The following is a 17,930-nucleotide window of genomic DNA, read 5'->3' as shown; positions in this document are numbered from 1 at the left end:
AGGAAGAATCTTAGCTTTTTTTGTTGTTGTTGTTTTTTGTTTTGTTTTGTTTTTGTTGGAACATCTTTGGAATATCACTAAGATTATTTTTATAAGACTTAAGTAACAGTTCTGAATTTCATTTTTTTACTTTTATTTTTTTGGTGAAGCACTTAACTAAACAGGATTTTTTAGGGGCAGAACCTCCTTTAAGTACTGACCTTTGATAAAATATTTTAATGAGAAAATCAAAGGAAAGATCAAAAGTCACAAGAGATTTCTGAAACAATCTTTAGGGTAGATACACAACAGAAATAATATTTAGATTAAAAAAAAAGAGATTTTATATTTTGAAAGATTTCTACTTCTTCTTTTACAAAAAAAAAAAAAATGTAATCTTTGAAAGACGGGAAATAATATCACCATTAGTGCAGTATATTGAGATGTAGTTTAAGTGATCTGATGACTGGGGGATTTCAGGATTTTAACTGAACCTTGTGGGTGCTTACCTAATGCATTACTGAAGAAGAGAACGATGGATGTTAATAATTAGTAATCTGACAAATAAAGGAAATGCAGTGATGCTGCTGACACAGTTGGATTCCTGTTAACTGATTGTGCTTATGATTGTTATCAATTCTCATTTAGTGTGACTTAACGCTGACAGTAATTAATTAGATAATGGACTGTCAGCCTGTCTAAGTAATGCATGCAAGATGATTCTCACTTCACAAGAGGAAATGCTTATCATAGGCTTGAGCTGTCAGAACTTGTCATTGTTGACTTCATCAGGTTTTGGGAAAACAAAATTCCCATATATAAAGATTTCTTAGGACAATCTGAATTCATTGCAGCATAAGAGTCCAGTATGGACACAGTGCTGCTTCCTATCACAATTCCCTAACGATCTTCTTTGTCAAAGTTTGCAGGTATCTCAGATACATACTATATTCAAATCTTTTAAAGTATAAACTGATGCAAAAATCATTGCCAATGATTTACTTCTAGCTATGAGTGGGGCTGGGCTGTTCCTTTCTCATTTTGGCTGCTGACTAATCTGTATTCCTCTGGAGTATATAATACCAGCCTCTGTAGGCTTATAGGACTACTGGTTAATTAAGAAAAGGATGGGTAGTTTTCTCCCTATAATGGGCATGTACTTGTATGCCGAGATGCAAATCATAGCATTAGCAAGGAAAATAGAGGAAAAAAGTAGCAGGTAGTCAAATATGAGCCACCTAGCAACCCTCTAGCCCTTCAATTATATGTCTTCTTTGTTCAGGAGTTCTCACAAATAAATGGACTCTGGTAGAAAATGCAAAGCTACCTCTGCTTACAGGAAGCATCTGGCTGACTTACACAGTTAATGAGGAGGTATTTGTAAGTAGCATGAGGAGACATTCTTAATAATGAGACATTTAGGGAGCTGGTCATGCACACTGTCAGCATCTGTTTCACTTCATTCCTCTGCCTGCCTTTTATTTGAAAGCTATAAAGATCAAAAAGCTATGTATGAAAAAGAAAGTACATGTTCTGCGTACAGAACTGCTGTATATGTTCTGCTCTCGTCAGATAGAGCGAGTATGGATGTATGGGTCTTGCCCTCAAAACAGTTGAAAACACTCCAGTATTTGAAGTGAGGTTGATCTGTCCATGGACTGATAATGTGTTCTCAGACAAACCACCTGTAGTAGGCTAGAAATGAAATACTTGCCATATTTCAGGTTGCTGGAACTTCTAAAACAGTTAGGATGATAAGTGTTTTTTTGTTTGTTTGTTTGTTTGTTTGTTCCTACAGAAGTCAGTGAGAAAACTACTTTGTAAGTTGAACTCAAAATTCAGTTATTGATAAAAATTTTGTATTTTAAGACTTGAAAAGAGGGACTGAAGACCATATCCAGCACATTAGAATTTGACCTGAATTTCAGATACATAGCATCTGTACTTTCATTTATCTTTGGCATGGATCTAGAAACCCAAGTTAGAAGGGTCTGGTATAGTCACATAACTAAAAGTGCTTTAAAAGAAGTACCAAATTGTTTTATTATTTATTTATATATTTTTACAACAGCAACACAGGCCATGTTTTTGTACAAAAGCATATTAACCCATATGGGTTATGTATGCTGTGAATAGTAGCACTCACTTTAAGCCTCTCTTTTTAGGACAGATTGCATTTCTGAGACTCCAGTTCATCACACCTATGTTTCTATCCCTTGGCTTTCTCTTTCCTAAATACTATGTGAACAAGTGTGGCATAATGTATGAAAAGAGTCCATGAAGAGCAGATACAGTTTACATGTTAATGTACATAGCAATAGTGAAACTTCTAGTATTTATTAAAGCAATAACTGCAAGCTACAAGATAGTTTGAATTGCTTTTTCTCATAAATCTTATGAGTCTTCTGACTAACTTTTCCTTTATCCCACAGTCTGGTTCTGCACTGTGGAAGTTGCTAGTTTGAGTGACATCTGATACAGCCTTTGACTGAGAATAACAATACATTTACTCCAGATTACTCACAGTAACAGCAACAGAGTTGATGCTAGAACCATAAAGCAAACTGCTTCCTTCAAAATACTGATACTTGTGAGATGTATGTGAAGTGAAATGAAGTCACAGGTCTTGCAAAGGAAATAAAAGGACTTACAATGCTCTGTGTGATAGTAGAGAAATGCAGAATAACCCTAAACCTTTCATTTCCCAGGAAAAATAAGCCCCATAAAAGAAGACAATATCTGTTCTTTCACCAACAGCAGATTTACTCTTACTTACATGACAATTTTTTTTTTAAGTCTTTCTCTGGGAATAACATATCTCATGCTCAAAGGTAATAACTCTTCAGCAGTGGCTCAGTCTTCCTTACAATCTAGTGATGAATCCTCCCAGAATGGAACAAGCTTGTACATGCATTATTTGGAGAAAAGACACAATATATCCTTTATGTTATAAAACTGTAACCCTATGCCCTGAAAAGACCAAACCAATGAGGAATTTGGCATAAATATCTAGAATTATCAAGACCTCATACCATTATGCCAAAATGTTCCTCCTTTGGGAAAATGTAACAGGAATGATTAAGTCATCTCAAAGTTATGCAGTGAATAGAAACTTGGAGATACTCTTTTTAATGTGTTTCAGGGAAAAATAAAAATAAAATCTTACACTCTACAGTCTTTATATTAGCTTGGGTTGCATTGGGGTATAATTAGTAGTGACATTACGATCTCTCAACAGCAAGACAATTACGTATTGGATTGCCACATTCAGCTAGCTGTTCAATTCGCATACTCATTGCTCAGCTTTTCTCTAAGGTCTGTGGAAGCCAAACAACAGTGATGGCTGTCTATGTACGTTACTTCAGAAAATCCCATTAGCAGCAGACTGGCCGTGACTCAGAAAGGGCTGCAGTGCTCACCCAGACAATTTCAGAAATGTGTCCCGTTGGGCATTCTTGTCTCCTGCCACTCCAAGCATGCAGCAGCCCAGACCTCTCTCTTCTATAGAGGTTAGAATTAAAAGTGTGTATTGTTCCCTCTCTGAGTGGGGAAGTTTGGCTTGCCATTAATGAGAATGCAGTGTGTGAATCAAAAGAAAGGATAATGTATATGCCTCCGACCTTTAAATGGAGAAAAGGGTCTCCACCAAAAATCTGAAGGTGTCAGGCAGGGTGCCCAAGCCAGGTCTGTCCAAGAGCCATTTAGAGGCCAGAGAGAGAGAGAGAGAGAGGGGACACTAACTGAAATATGCACAGCACCAAGCTCGTGAGTATGGAAAAAAACAGAGGTTCACACAGCCTGCAACTGCCTCTCTTCAGCTTCAAAGACTCCAGCTGTCATTGTAATGTGCATGGAAATTAATCTAAATAACAAACCTACCTCTTTAGCATAATTAGTCTGACAACAAGTTAGTGTTTATTGCCCCCTAGCATGCTTAATGAGATTTGCAAGCAGGCTCCAAGGAATGAAATACCTTGTTGCTCTTTGAATTCTTTATTTTAGGTGAAAATGAAAGCACATTTGTAATGGACAGAAACTATTCTGTAATGTAGCTGTTCTCCTGGGGTTTAAGTGGAAATTACCTAGCGGTAATAATTCAGATTAAGAATCCAGTTCCTGAAGTTGAAACTATGAATTTACAGTGACAAAATATAGAGTTATCGCTGTAATTTGATGCCTTTTTTTTTTTTTCATTACTTTCCCCTTTCCCTCTCTCTCCCCTGCCCTCATTGAAGCTATCATTAATGTTATTTACACTATTGAGCAAAGTTCTGTTGATCTGCTGTGTTTGCTTCATAAACAATCCCACTAAGCCATGTTATTTTCCAGCTGGGATTGTCTTGTCCCTTCCTAAAGGTAAGTTGTGTGACAAGAGAGCTGATTTACTGATTTTTAATAGACAATACTGTTGGTTAAAAATATCTTTCCTAATGAATTTAGCATCAAGTTACCAGGCCTTTCTCTTGCTTTCACATTTCTTTCTTGAGGAATCATAGAACCACAGAATGGGGCTGAAATCCACCTTCAGGGATGGGGCATCCACATCTTCTCTGGGCAACCTGCCCCCCTGCCCTCATAGTGAAGAACTTCTGCCTTACATCTAATCTAAATCTCTAATATAAATCTATCATTTTTTAGTTTAAAGCCATTACCCCTTGTCCTATCACTACACTCCCTGACAAAGTCCGTCCCCAGCTTTCCTGTAGGCACCCTTGGGAACTAATAAGGTCTCCCTGAAGCTTTCATTCTCCAGGCTGAACAACCCCTGCTGAACAACCCCAGCCTGTAGCGTAAGGAGAGGTGCTTCAGTACTCTGAGCAACTTCTTGGCAGAAACTCTCTTCCAACACTAGGTGTCACTATAACAAAGTGAAAAAGTCGGCTTGGAAGCTTAATTCACATCATGCGATGATACGAGCTTTTAAAGCCACTGGGGACCTCAGGGCTCCAGGCTGTGTGTCCTGAAAGTGCTTTGTTTTCACATGCTGGAGCTCGTTGACCACATTTTGCCTCACAAGGATACATCTCTCCCTGATCTGTGCAACAGGTTAAGGTTATTCTGCACTTCTAGTGAGTGCTTACAGCTGCTTAGGTGAGGGCTGCTGACACTTAAACTAGGGAATTCTGCTTTTAGTTTTGAATTTGCTTTAAGGGAAAGCTTAAAATGCCATTCCTCCCAGCCTGGCCTCCACACTGGTATCTGCAATATTGCACGTAAGCAAATAGAGAATTTTCAAAAGTCAGGGTTAAAGTCCTTATGTAGTACTCTGGCCTGCTGTCATGTGAATTAAAATAAATAAATAAAGATATCAGTCCACAAACCACCTAAAAATCACACCTAGAAAAAAGGACTAGACATTGTTGTTAACCTCAGCTTATGATTTTTTTCAGTAGTCCTAGAAAACTGGCAGAGAGTGGTTGAGAACCTGAAAATGAAGTCTGAAAACGTGAGAATGAAAAGTGTTTCTACCAAACAACATTTGACTGGGAGTATGTATTTTCAGCAGCAGCTTTTCAGGATTACTTTCAAGCTGCTAGTAGGCAGGGCCTAAAGAATGTGTGTGTCAGGACAAAAAAAAAAAAAAAAATATATATATATATATATATATATATATACACAAAAAAAAAAAGTTCCTCTGACAGCCAAGAACAAGACCATATGAAAAAAGTGAGGCTGACTTCCCATGCTAAACTTTACCTAAATAAGTACTTGCCTATTTATCATGGTGGGTCTGCCTTGGCTAACAGCTGAATGCCCACACAGCTGCTTGTTTCATTTCCCCTCCTGCAGGATGGGAAGAAAGTAGAAGGAAGTGGAGAAGACTTGTGGATTGAAATAAGAAAAGCTTAACAGGGAAAGCAAAAGCTTCACATGAAAGCTGAGGAAAATGATGAATTAATTTGCTCTCGTGGTTTAACCCGGCTGGCAGCTAAATACCACGCAGCCGTTCGCTCACCCTCCCCCCTCCCTCTCTGGGACGGGGGAGAGAAATGGAAAGTGAAGCCCGTGAGTTGAGATAAAGACAGTTTAATAAGACAGGAAAATAATAATAACAAAATAATAATAACAATAATAACAATAATGTTACAATGGTGATAATAGGAAAGTAATAATAATAAGTACAAACAAGTGATGCACAATGCAATTGCTCACCACCCGCTGACCGATGCCCAGCCTAACCCCGAGCAGTCCGGCCCCCTCCCCCCGGCTAGCCACCCCTATATATTGTTTAGCATGACGTCAGATGGTATGGAATACCCCTTTGGCTAGTTTGGGTCACCTGTCCTGGGTCTGTCCCCTCCCAGCTCTTGCTGCACCCCCAGCCTGCCTGTTGGCAGGACAGAGCAAAAGGCTGAGATGTCCTTGGCTTGGTATAAGCACTGCTCTGCAACAATTAAAACATCGGGGTGTTATCAGCACTCTTCTCATCCTAAGCCAGAACACAGCATTCCACCAGCTACTAGGAAGAAAATTAATTCTGTTCTAACTGAAACCAGGACATCTATCCACCCCTTATTCCATACCATTTATGTCATGCTCAGGTTACACTCTTTTCCATACATTCTAATTAGTCACCTACAGTAGTCATAGTAGTGATAACATACAGTATTATATAGTAATTAACATGGTACAATTCAGTTCATGGGCTATTCTCACCCAGTATTAAATCTCCTTGGGGTACACACCGGACCTCTCCGTTCTTTTGCATCACCCACCAAGTGTATCCAGGTCCCTGAGCGAAAACAATTCCACGAATAGGTTTGCCTTTTCCTGAGGCAGGAGTAGCCCAGACTGTTTTACCCAGCATATTTCTTACATGCACTACAGGAACTTTATCCCCATCTACAGTACGTAACAGGTTTGGGCAGGTCCAGCTCGGTTGGCAGATCCCCTAGTATTGACTAACCAGGTGGCCTTTGCCAAATGCGTATCCCAATTTTTGAATGTCCCAGCGCCCATTGCTTTCAATGTAGTCTTTAACAGTCTGTTGTATCGTTCAGCTTTCCCGGAGGCTGGTGCATGATAGGGGATGTGATACACCCACTCAATACCATGCTCTTTGGCCCAAGTGCCTATAAGGTTGTTTCGGAAATGAGTTTCATCGTCTGACTCTATTCTTTCTGGGGTACCATGTCGCCACAGGACTTGCTTTTCAAGGCCCAGGATAGTGTTCCGGGCGGTGGCATGAGGCACAGGATATGTTTCCAGCCATCCAGTGGTTGCTTCCACCATTGTAAGTACGTGGCGCTTGCCATTGCGAGTTTGAGGGAGTGTGATGTAATCAATCTGCCAGGCCTCTCCATATTTATATTTCAGCCATCGTCCTCCATACCTAGATTTGGCAGAAGACTCTCTGCGTTCTAAACGACCTGAATCTCTATACCATTTTTTCACCTTCTCTACAGGGGCAGCTTGCACTGCTACTGCTCGTTTCTCTGACCTTGTTACAGGGTCTGCCACAGAGGTTGGAATACCCTCTGCAGGGTCAACTTGCACTGCTACAGCTCGTTTCTCTGACCCCGTTACAGGAGCTGGAGCGGCTGCAGGAGCTGGAGCAGCTGCAGGAACCGGAGCTGGAGTGGCTGCAGGAACTGGAGTTGGAGCAGTTGCAGGAGCTGGAACTGGAGCGGCTGCAGGAGCTGGGACTGGAGCGGCTGCAGGAGCTGGGACTGGAGCAGCTGCAGGAGCTGGGACTGGAGCGGCTGCAGGAGCTGGGACTGGAGCGGCTGCAGGAGCTGGGACTGGAGCGGCTGCAGGAACCGGAGCTGGAGCAGCTGCAGGAACTGGAGTTGGAGCGGCTGCAGGAGCTGGGACTGGAGCGGCTGCAGGAGCTGGGACTGGAGCGGCTGCAGGAGCTGGGACTGAAGCGGCTGCAGGAGCTGGGACTGGAGCGGCTGCAGGAGCTGGGACTGGAGCGGCTGCAGGAGCTGGAACTGGAGCGGCTGAAGGAGCTGGGACTGGAGCGGCTGAAGGAGCTGGGACTGGAGCGGCTGCAGGAGCTGGAGTTGGAGCGGCTGCAGGAGCTGGGACTGGAGCGGCTGCAGGAGCTGGGACTGAAGCGGCTGCAGGAGCTGGGACTGGAGCAGCTGCAGGAAGCGGAGCTGGAGCGGCTGAAGGAGCTGGGACTGGAGCGGCTGCAGGAGCTGGAACTGGAGCGGCTGAAGGAGCTGGGACTGGAGCGGCTGCAGGAGCTGGGACTGAAGCGGCTGCAGGAGCTGGGACCGGAGCGGCTGCAGGAGCTGGGACTGGAGCGGCTGCAGGAGCTGGGACTGGAGCGGTTGCAGGAGCTGGGACTGAAGCGGCTGCAGGAAGCGGAGCTGGAGTGGCTGCAGGAACCGGAGCTGGAGCGATTGCAGAAACTGGAGTTGGAGCAGTTGAAGGAGCTGGAACTGCAGCGGCTGCAGGAGCTGGGACTGGAGCGGCTGCAGGAGCTGGGACTGGAGCAGCTGCAGGAGCTGGACCTGGAGCGGCTGCAGGAGCTGGGACTGGAGCAGCTGCAGGAGCTGGGACTGGAGCGGCTGCAGGAGCAGGAGTTGGAGCAGTTGCAGGAGCTCGGACTGGAGCGGCTGCAGAAGCTGGAACTGGAGCGGCTGCAGGAGCTGGGACTGGAGCGGCTGCAGGAGCTGGGACTGGAGCGGCTGCAGGAACCGAAGCTGGAGCGGCTGCAGGAACTGGAGATGGAGCAGATGCAGGAGCTGGGACTGGAGCGGCTGCAGGAGCTGGGACTGGAGCGGCTGCAGGAGCTGGGACAGAAGCGGCTGCAGGAAGCGGAGCTGGAGCGGCTGAAGGAGCTGGGACTGGAGCAGCTGCAGGAGCTGGAACTGGAGCGGCTGCAGGAGCTGGGACTGGAGCAGCTGCAGGAAGCGGAGCTGGAGCGGCTGCAGGAGCTGGGACTGGAGCAGCTGCAGGAGCTGGAACTGGAGCGGCTGCAGGAGCTGGGACTGGAGCGGCTGCAGGAGCTGGGACTGGAGCGGCTGCAGGAGCTGGGACTGGAGCGGCTGCAGGAGCTGGAACTGGAGCGGCTGCAGGAGCTGGAACTGGAGCGGCTGCAGGAGCTGGGACTGGAGCGGCTGCAGGAACCGGAGCTGGAGCGGCTGCAGGAACTGGAGTTGGAGCAGATGCAGGAGCTGGGACTGGAGCGGCTGCAGGAGCTGGGACTGGAGCGGTTGCAGGAGCTGGGACTGGAGCGGCTGCAGGAAGCGGAGCTGGAGCGGCTGCAGGAGCTGGGACTGGAGCAGCTGCAGGAGCTGGGACTGGAGCGGCTGCAGGAGCTGGGACTGGAGCAGCTGCAGGAGCTGGGATTGGAGCGGCTGCAGGAGCTGGGACTGAAGCGGCTGCAGGAGCTGGGACCGGAGCAGCTGCAGGAGCTGGGACTGGAGCGGCTGCAGGAGCTGGGACCGGAGCGGCTGCAGGAGCTGGGACTGGAGCGGCTGAAGGAGCTGGGACTGAAGCGGCTGTAGGAGCTGGGACTGGAGCGGCTGCAGGAAGCGGAGCTGGAGCGGCTGCAGGAACCGGAGCTGGAGTGGCTGCAGAAACTGGAGTTGGAGCAGTTGCAGGAGCTGGAACTGCAGCGGCTGCAGGAGCTGGGACTGGAGCAGCTACAGGAGCTGGGACTGAAGCGGCTGTAGGATCTGGGACTGAAGCGGCTGCAGGAGCTGGGACTGAAGCGGCTGCAGGAGCTGGGACTGGAGCAGCTGCAGGAAGCGGAGCTGGAGCGGCTGCAGGAACTGGAGTTGGAGCGGCTGCAGGAACTGGAGTTGGAGGAGATGCAGGAGCTGGAACTGGAGCGGCTGCAGGAGCTGGGACTGGAGCGGCTGCAGGAGCTGGGAATGGAGCGGCTGCAGGAGCTGGGACTGGAGCGGCTGCAGGAGCTGGGACTGGAGCGGCTGCAGGAGCTGGGACTGGAGCGGCTGCAGGAACCGGAGCTGGAGCGTCTGCAGGAGCTGGAGTTGGAGCAGTTGCAGGAGCTGGAACTGGAGCGGCTGCAGGAGCTGGAACTGGAGCGGCTGCAGGAGCTGGGACTGGAGCGGCTGCAGGAGCTGGGCCTGGAGCAGCTGCAGGAGCTGGGACTGAAGCGGCTGCAGGAGCTGGGACTGGAGCGGCTGCAGGAACCGGAGCTGGAGCGGCTGTAGGAGCTGGGACTGGAGCGGCTGCAGGAGCTGGGACTGGAGCGGCTGCAGGAGCTGGGACTGGAGCGGCTGCAGGAGCTGGGACTGGAGCGGCTGCAGGAGCTGGAGTTGGAGCAGTTGCAGGAGCAGGAACTGGAGCGGCTGCAGGAACTGGAGTTGGAGCGGCTGCAGGAGCTGGGACTGGAGCAGCTGCAGGAGCTGGGACTGGAGCGGCTGCAGGAACCGGAGCTGGAGCGGCTGCAGGAACTGGGACTGAAGCGGCTGCAGGAGCTGGGACTGACGCGGCTGCAGGAGCTGGGACTGGAGCTGCTGCAGGAGCTGGGACTGGAGCGGCTGCAGGAACCGGAGCTGGAGCGGCTGCAGGAACTGGAGTTGGAGCAGATGCCAGAGCTGGAACTGGAGCGGCTGCAGGAGCTGGGACTGGAGCGGCTGCAGGAGCTGGGACTGAAGCGGCTGCAGGAGCTGGGACTGACGCGGCTGCAGGAGCTGGGACTGGAGCTGCTGCAGGAGCTGGGACTGGAGCGGCTGCAGAAACCGACGCTGGAGCGTCTGCAGGAGCTGGAGTTGGAGCAGTTGCAGGAGCTGGGACTGGAGCGGCTGCAGGAGCTGGGACTGGAGCGGCTGCAGGAGCTGGGACTGGAGCGGCTGCAGGAGCTGGGACTGGAGCAGCTGCAGGAACCGGAGCTGGAGCAGCTGCAGGAACTGGAGTTGGAGCAGTTGCAGGAGCTGTAACTGGAGCGGCTGCAGGAGCTGGAACTGGAGCGGCTGCAGGAGCTGGGACTGGAGCGGCTGCAGGAGCTGGGACTGGAGCGGCTGCAGGAACTGGAGTTGGAGCAGTTGCAGGAGCTGGAACTGGAGCGGCTGCAGGAGCTGGAACTGGAGCGGCTGCAGGAGCTGGGACTGGAGCGGCTGCAGGAGCTGGGACCAGAGCGGCTGCAGGAAGCGGAGCTGGAGAGGCTGCTGGAGCAGGAGTTGGAGCCGTTGCAGGAGCTGGAACTGGAGCGGCTGCAGGAGCTGGGACTGGAGCGGCTGCAGGAGCTGGGACTGGAGCGGCTGCAGGAGCTGGGACTGGAGCGGCTGCAGGAGCTGGGACTGGAGCGGCTGCAGAAGCTGGGACTGGAGCAGCTGCAGGAGCTGGGACTGGAGCGGCTGTAGAGTCCACCGTAGGGGTCACAGTGGCCGTTGGATCTGTCACAGGGCTTGGAGTGGCCGCAGGGTCTGTCACTAAGTTGATAGCAGTATCAATGGCAGCTCGATAGGCATGAGCCAGGCCCCAGCATGTTACAATGATTTGAGTTACTTTGGAACTGCCAGAATCACGACACCTTTTTCTCAAGCATTCTGCCAGTTTTTGAGGATTTTGCAGTTGTTCAGGGGTGAATTTCCAAAACACTGGGGGTGCCAACTGCTCTAGATGCCTGCCCATATCCTCCCATACTCCCTGCCACCCACAACTATACTGCCTCCGGGCAGATCTCCGGATGAGCTTCCTAAGTAGTTGTTTAACTTTAAGCAGAACCTGAAGTGCATTCAGGAGGCAGAACAACAAGACTATGCTGGTCTGAGTATCCCAAGGATATTCAATATCTTGGAGAGCTATTGTAGCAAGCTCGGAGGGTAAGAGGGTGGTGAAGGAGGAAGGCATAGTGATCCAGGAGGATACAGGGGTGGTGAAGGAGAACGAGAGAGTAATCAAGTAAGAAAAAATATCTTCCCCTTTCCCCTCCACAGATTGACTCTCTAATGGAGAAAAACAATAGGTATAATTGCTAATAGTTTCCAAGATACAATTTCCAAAATACAGAGTCGACGATGTTACTGAGTACAAATACCAAGTTAGAGTCATGACCAGATATCTCATCGTCTCATAAGCCATTGCTACAACACTCAGTACCATAATGATCTGAAACCAGGGCCCGGGGAGGATAAACAACATGACAGAGAGCAAATACGGAAAATAATATACTATAATACTCAATTTGGAAAACAGGTGCAGCAGAGTTGAGATTAAAGCAATCAGCATTATGACAAGTGACTATTAAGCAGGTCTAATACTTACACCAATTTTAGTTTAACACACTGTGGTCGGATCTGCCGTTATCTCAACCTTTCGAGCCCCACGTTGGGCACCAAAAAGACTGTCGTGGTTTAACCCGGCTGGCAGCTAAATACCACGCAGCCGTTCGCTCACCCTCCCCCCTCCCTCTCTGGGACGGGGGAGAGAAATGGAAAGTGAAGCCCGTGAGTTGAGATAAAGACAGTTTAATAAGACAGGAAAATAATAATAACAAAATAATAATAGCAATAATAACAATAATGTTACAATGGTGATAATAGGAAAGTAATAATAATAAGTACAAACAAGTGATGCACAATGCAATTGCTCACCACCCGCTGACCGATGCCCAGCCTAACCCCGAGCAGTCCGGCCCCCTCCCCCCGGCTAGCCACCCCTATATATTGTTTAGCATGACGTCAGATGGTATGGAATACCCCTTTGGCTAGTTTGGGTCACCTGTCCTGGGTCTGTCCCCTCCCAGCTCTTGCTGCACCCCCAGCCTGCCTGTTGGCAGGACAGAGCAAAAGGCTGAGATGTCCTTGGCTTGGTATAAGCACTGCTCTGCAACAATTAAAACATCGGGGTGTTATCAGCACTCTTCTCATCCTAAGCCAGAACACAGCATTCCACCAGCTACTAGGAAGAAAATTAATTCTGTTCTAACTGAAACCAGGACATCTATCCACCCCTTATTCCATACCATTTATGTCATGCTCAGGTTACACTCTTTTCCATACATTCTAATTAGTCACCTACAGTAGTCATAGTAGTGATAACATACAGTATTATATAGTAATTAACATGGTACAATTCAGTTCATGGGCTATTCTCACCCAGTATTAAATCTCCTTGGGGTACACACCAGACCTCTCCGTTCTTTTGCATCACCCACCAAGTGTATCCAGGTCCCTGAGCGAAAACAATTCCACGAATAGGTTTGCCTTTTCCTGAGGCAGGAGTAGCCCAGACTGTTTTACCCAGCATATTTCTTACATGCACTACAGGAACTTTATCCCCATCTACAGTACGTAACAGGTTTGGGCAGGTCCAGCTCGGTTGGCAGATCCCCTAGTATTGACTAACCAGGTGGCCTTTGCCAAATGCGTATCCCAATTTTTGAATGTCCCAGCGCCCATTGCTTTCAATGTAGTCTTTAACAGTCCGTTGTATCGTTCAGCTTTCCCGGAGGCTGGTGCATGATAGGGGATGTGATACACCCACTCAATACCATGCTCTTTGGCCCAAGTGCCTATAAGGTTGTTTCGGAAATGAGTTTCATCGTCTGACTCTATTCTTTCTGGGGTACCATGTCGCCACAGGACTTGCTTTTCAAGGCCCAGGATAGTGTTCCGGGCGGTGGCATGAGGCACAGGATATGTTTCCAGCCATCCAGTGGTTGCTTCCACCATTGTAAGTACGTGGCGCTTGCCATTGCGAGTTTGAGGGAGTGTGATGTAATCAATCTGCCAGGCCTCTCCATATTTATATTTCAGCCATCGTCCTCCATACCTAGATTTGGCAGAAGACTCTCTGCGTTCTAAACGACCTGAATCTCTATACCATTTTTTCACCTTCTCTACAGGGGCAGCTTGCACTGCTACTGCTCGTTTCTCTGACCTTGTTACAGGGTCTGCCACAGAGGTTGGAATACCCTCTGCAGGGTCAACTTGCACTGCTACAGCTCGTTTCTCTGACCCCGTTACAGGAGCTGGAGCGGCTGCAGGAGCTGGAGCAGCTGCAGGAACCGGAGCTGGAGTGGCTGCAGGAACTGGAGTTGGAGCAGTTGCAGGAGCTGGAACTGGAGCGGCTGCAGGAGCTGGGACTGGAGCGGCTGCAGGAGCTGGGACTGGAGCGGCTGCAGGAAGCGGAGCTGGAGCGGCTGCGGGAGCTGGGACTGGAGCAGCTGTAGGAGCTGGGACTGGAGAGGCTGCAGGAGCTGGGACTGAAGCGGCTGCAGGAGCTGGGACTGGAGCAGCTGCAGGAGCTGGGACTGGAGCGGCTGCAGGAGCTGGGACTGTAGCAGCTGCAGGAGCTGGAACTGGAGCGGCTGCAGGAGCTGGGACTGGAGCGGCTGCAGGAGCTGGGACTGAAGCGGCTGCAGGAGCTGGGACTGGAGCGGCTGAAGGAGCTGGGACTGGAGCAGCTGCAGGAGCTGGGACTGGAGCGGCTGAAGGAGCTGGGACTGGAGCAGCTGCAGGAGCTGGGACTGGAGCGGTTGCAGGAGCTGGGACTGGAGCAGCTGCAGGAGCTGGGACTGAAGCGGCTGCAGGAGCTGGGACTGGAGCAGCTGCAGGAGCTGGGACTGGAGCGGTTGCAGGAGCTGGGACTGAAGCGGCTGCAGGAGCTGGGACTGAAGCGGCTGCAGGAGCTGGGACTGAAGCGGCTGCAGGAGCTGGGACTGGAGCGGCTGCAGGAGCTGGGACTGGAGCAGCTGCAGGAGCTGGGACTGGAGCGGCTGCAGGAGCTGGGACTGGAGCAGCTGCAGGAGCAGGGACTGGAGTGGCTGCAGGAGCTGGCACTGAAGCGGCTGCAGGAGCTGGGACTGGAGCGATTGCAGGAGCTGGAACTGGAGCAGCTGCAGGAGCTGGGACTGGAGCGGCTGCAGGAGCTGGGACTGGAGCGGCTGCAGGAAGCGGAGCTGGAGTGGCTGCAGGAACTGGAGTTGGAGCGGTTGCAGGAGCTGGAACTGGAGCGGCTGCAGGAGCTGGGACTGGAGCGGCTGCAGGAGCTGGGACTGGAGCGGCTGCAGGAGCTGGGACTGGAGCAGCTGCAGGAAGCGGAGCTGGAGCGGCTGCAGGAGCTGGGACTGGAGCAGCTGCAGGAGCTGGGACTGGAGCGGCTGCAGGAGCTGGGACTGGAGCGGCTGCAGGAGCTGGGACTGGAGCTGCTGCAGGAGCTGGGACTGGAGCAGCTGCAGGAGCTGGGACTGGAGCGGCTGCAGGAGCTGGAACTGGAGCAGCTGCAGGAGCTGGGACTGGAGCGGCTGCAGGAGCTGGGACTGGAGCGGCTGCAGGAGCTGGAACTGGAGCGGCTGCAGGAACTGGAGTTGGAGCGGCTGCAGGAGCTGGAACTGGAGCGGCTGCAGGAGCTGGAACTGGAGCGGCTGCAGGAGCTCGGACTGGAGCGGCTGCAGGAGCTGGGACTGGAGCGGCTGCAGGAGCTGGGACTGGAGCGGCTGCAGGAGCTGGGACTGGAACATCTGCAGGAACTGGGACTGGAGCGGCTGCAGGAGCTGGGACTGGAGCGGCTGCAGGAGCTGGGACTGGAGCGGCTGCAGAAGCTGGGACTGGAGCGGCTGTAGAGTCCACCGTAGGGGTCACAGTGGCCGTTGGATCTGTCACAGGGCTTGGAGTGGCCGCAGGGTCTGTCACTAAGTTGATAGCAGTATCAATGGCAGCTCGATAGGCATGAGCCAGGCCCCAGCATGTTACAATGATTTGAGTTACTTTGGAACTGCCAGAATCACGACACCTTTTTCTCAAGCATTCTGCCAGTTTTTGAGGATTTTGCAGTTGTTCAGGGGTGAATTTCCAAAACACTGGGGGTGCCAACTGCTCTAGATGCCTGCCCATATCCTCCCATACTCCCTGCCACCCACAACTATACTGCCTCCGGGCAGATCTCCGGATGAGCTTCCTAAGTAGTTGTTTAACTTTAAGCAGAACCTGAAGTGCATTCAGGAGGCAGAACAACAAGACTATGCTGGTCTGAGTATCCCAAGGATATTCAATATCTTGGAGAGCTATTGTAGCAAGCTCGGAGGGTAAGAGGGTGGTGAAGGAGGAAGGCATAGTGATCCAGGAGGATACAGGGGTGGTGAAGGAGAACGAGAGAGTAATCAAGTAAGAAAAAATATCTTCCCCTTTCCCCTCCACAGATTGACTCTCTAATGGAGAAAAACAATAGGTATAATTGCTAATAGTTTCCAAGATACAATTTCCAAAATACAGAGTCGACGATGTTACTGAGTACAAATACCAAGTTAGAGTCATGACCAGATATCTCATCGTCTCATAAGCCATTGCTACAACACTCAGTACCATAATGATCTGAAACCAGGGCCCGGGGAGGATAAACAACATGACAGAGAGCAAATACGGAAAATAATATACTATAATACTCAATTTGGAAAACAGGTGCAGCAGAGTTGAGATTAAAGCAATCAGCATTATGACAAGTGACTATTAAGCAGGTCTAATACTTACACCAATTTTAGTTTAACACACTGTGGTCGGATCTGCCGTTATCTCAACCTTTCGAGCCCCACGTTGGGCACCAAAAAGACTGTCGTGGTTTAACCCGGCTGGCAGCTAAATACCACGCAGCCGTTCGCTCACCCTCCCCCCTCCCTCTCTGGGACGGGGGAGAGAAATGGAAAGTGAAGCCCGTGAGTTGAGATAAAGACAGTTTAATAAGACAGGAAAATAATAATAACAAAATAATAATAGCAATAATAACAATAATGTTACAATGGTGATAATAGGAAAGTAATAATAATAAGTACAAACAAGTGATGCACAATGCAATTGCTCACCACCCGCTGACCGATGCCCAGCCTAACCCCGAGCAGTCCGGCCCCCTCCCCCCGGCTAGCCACCCCTATATATTGTTTAGCATGACGTCAGATGGTATGGAATACCTCTTTGGCTAGTTTGGGTCACCTGTCCTGGGTCTGTCCCCTCCCAGCTCTTACTGCACCCCCAGCCTGCCTGTTGGCAGGACAGAGCAAGAAGCTGAGATGTCCTTGGTTCAGTATAAGCACTGCTCTGCAACAATTAAAACATCGGGGTGTTATCAGCACTCTTCTCATCCTAAGCCAAAACACAGCATTCCACCAGCTACTAGGAAGAAAATTAATTCTGTTCTAACTGAAACCAGGACATTTGCTTCTTCTCATTGGCAGACAGGTGTTTAGCAAGTCCCTGGAAAGCCAGGCTCCATCAAGCATTCTAGTTGCTTGAGAAGACAAACATCTTCAAACATCCCCCTCTTCCCTCTCATTTCCTTGAGCTTTTGCTGAGCTTTGTGTCATACAGTGTGGGATATCCCTTTGGTTCATTTGGGTCAGCTGTGTCCCCTCCCACCCCCTTGCCCATCTCCAGCCTATTTCTTGAAGGGTGACAGAATAGGAAAGAAAGCAGGCCTTGTTGCTGTGCAATTACTGTCCAAAACATCACCGTGTTATCAATACTGTGTGGTCACAAATCCAAAGCACAGCAATATATGGGCTGCTATGAAGACAATTAATACCATCCCAGCCAGACTCAGTATATTTATATGCCATTTCCTTTCTGAATTGTCTCTAAGTTACACCAATCTCAGTTCTGACTACCAAAAACATAAATATTTATAACATTGTTAATAAGTAATTTTTAGGGTATCCACATATATCAAACAGGTGAAATGTTTTTCTTTCACTATAAGTTAGTTGATATATTCATTAAAAGGTAAAATGCATGATAAGCAAATCCTTTCCTGAAAGAAAGATCTTAAAAAGAGCAACAAGAACAACAACAACAAAAAATCACACATTAGTTAGGTGTTTGAAGGCTCTAGAAAAATAATTATCCATAAAGTGCTGCATGCTTATGATTTTAATATTTGAAATCAAAGGATGATATTTGAGTTTGCAGAGGAGAGGTGGTTTGTATTTTCTTCATTTCATGGAAATCTGTCTTCTAGAGAAATCTGAACACAACGATGGTCATGAGCAGGACAAGTTAGAACCATAAATCCTTGGGGCTAGAAATCTATGAATCTAT

This window comes from Netta rufina, assembly GCF_964035555.1.
Source record: "Netta rufina genome assembly, chromosome: Z".
Classification (NCBI taxonomy): domain Eukaryota; kingdom Metazoa; phylum Chordata; class Aves; order Anseriformes; family Anatidae; genus Netta; species Netta rufina.
The sequence above is the reverse complement of the archived record's forward strand: the minus strand, read 5'-3'. Positions refer to the sequence as shown.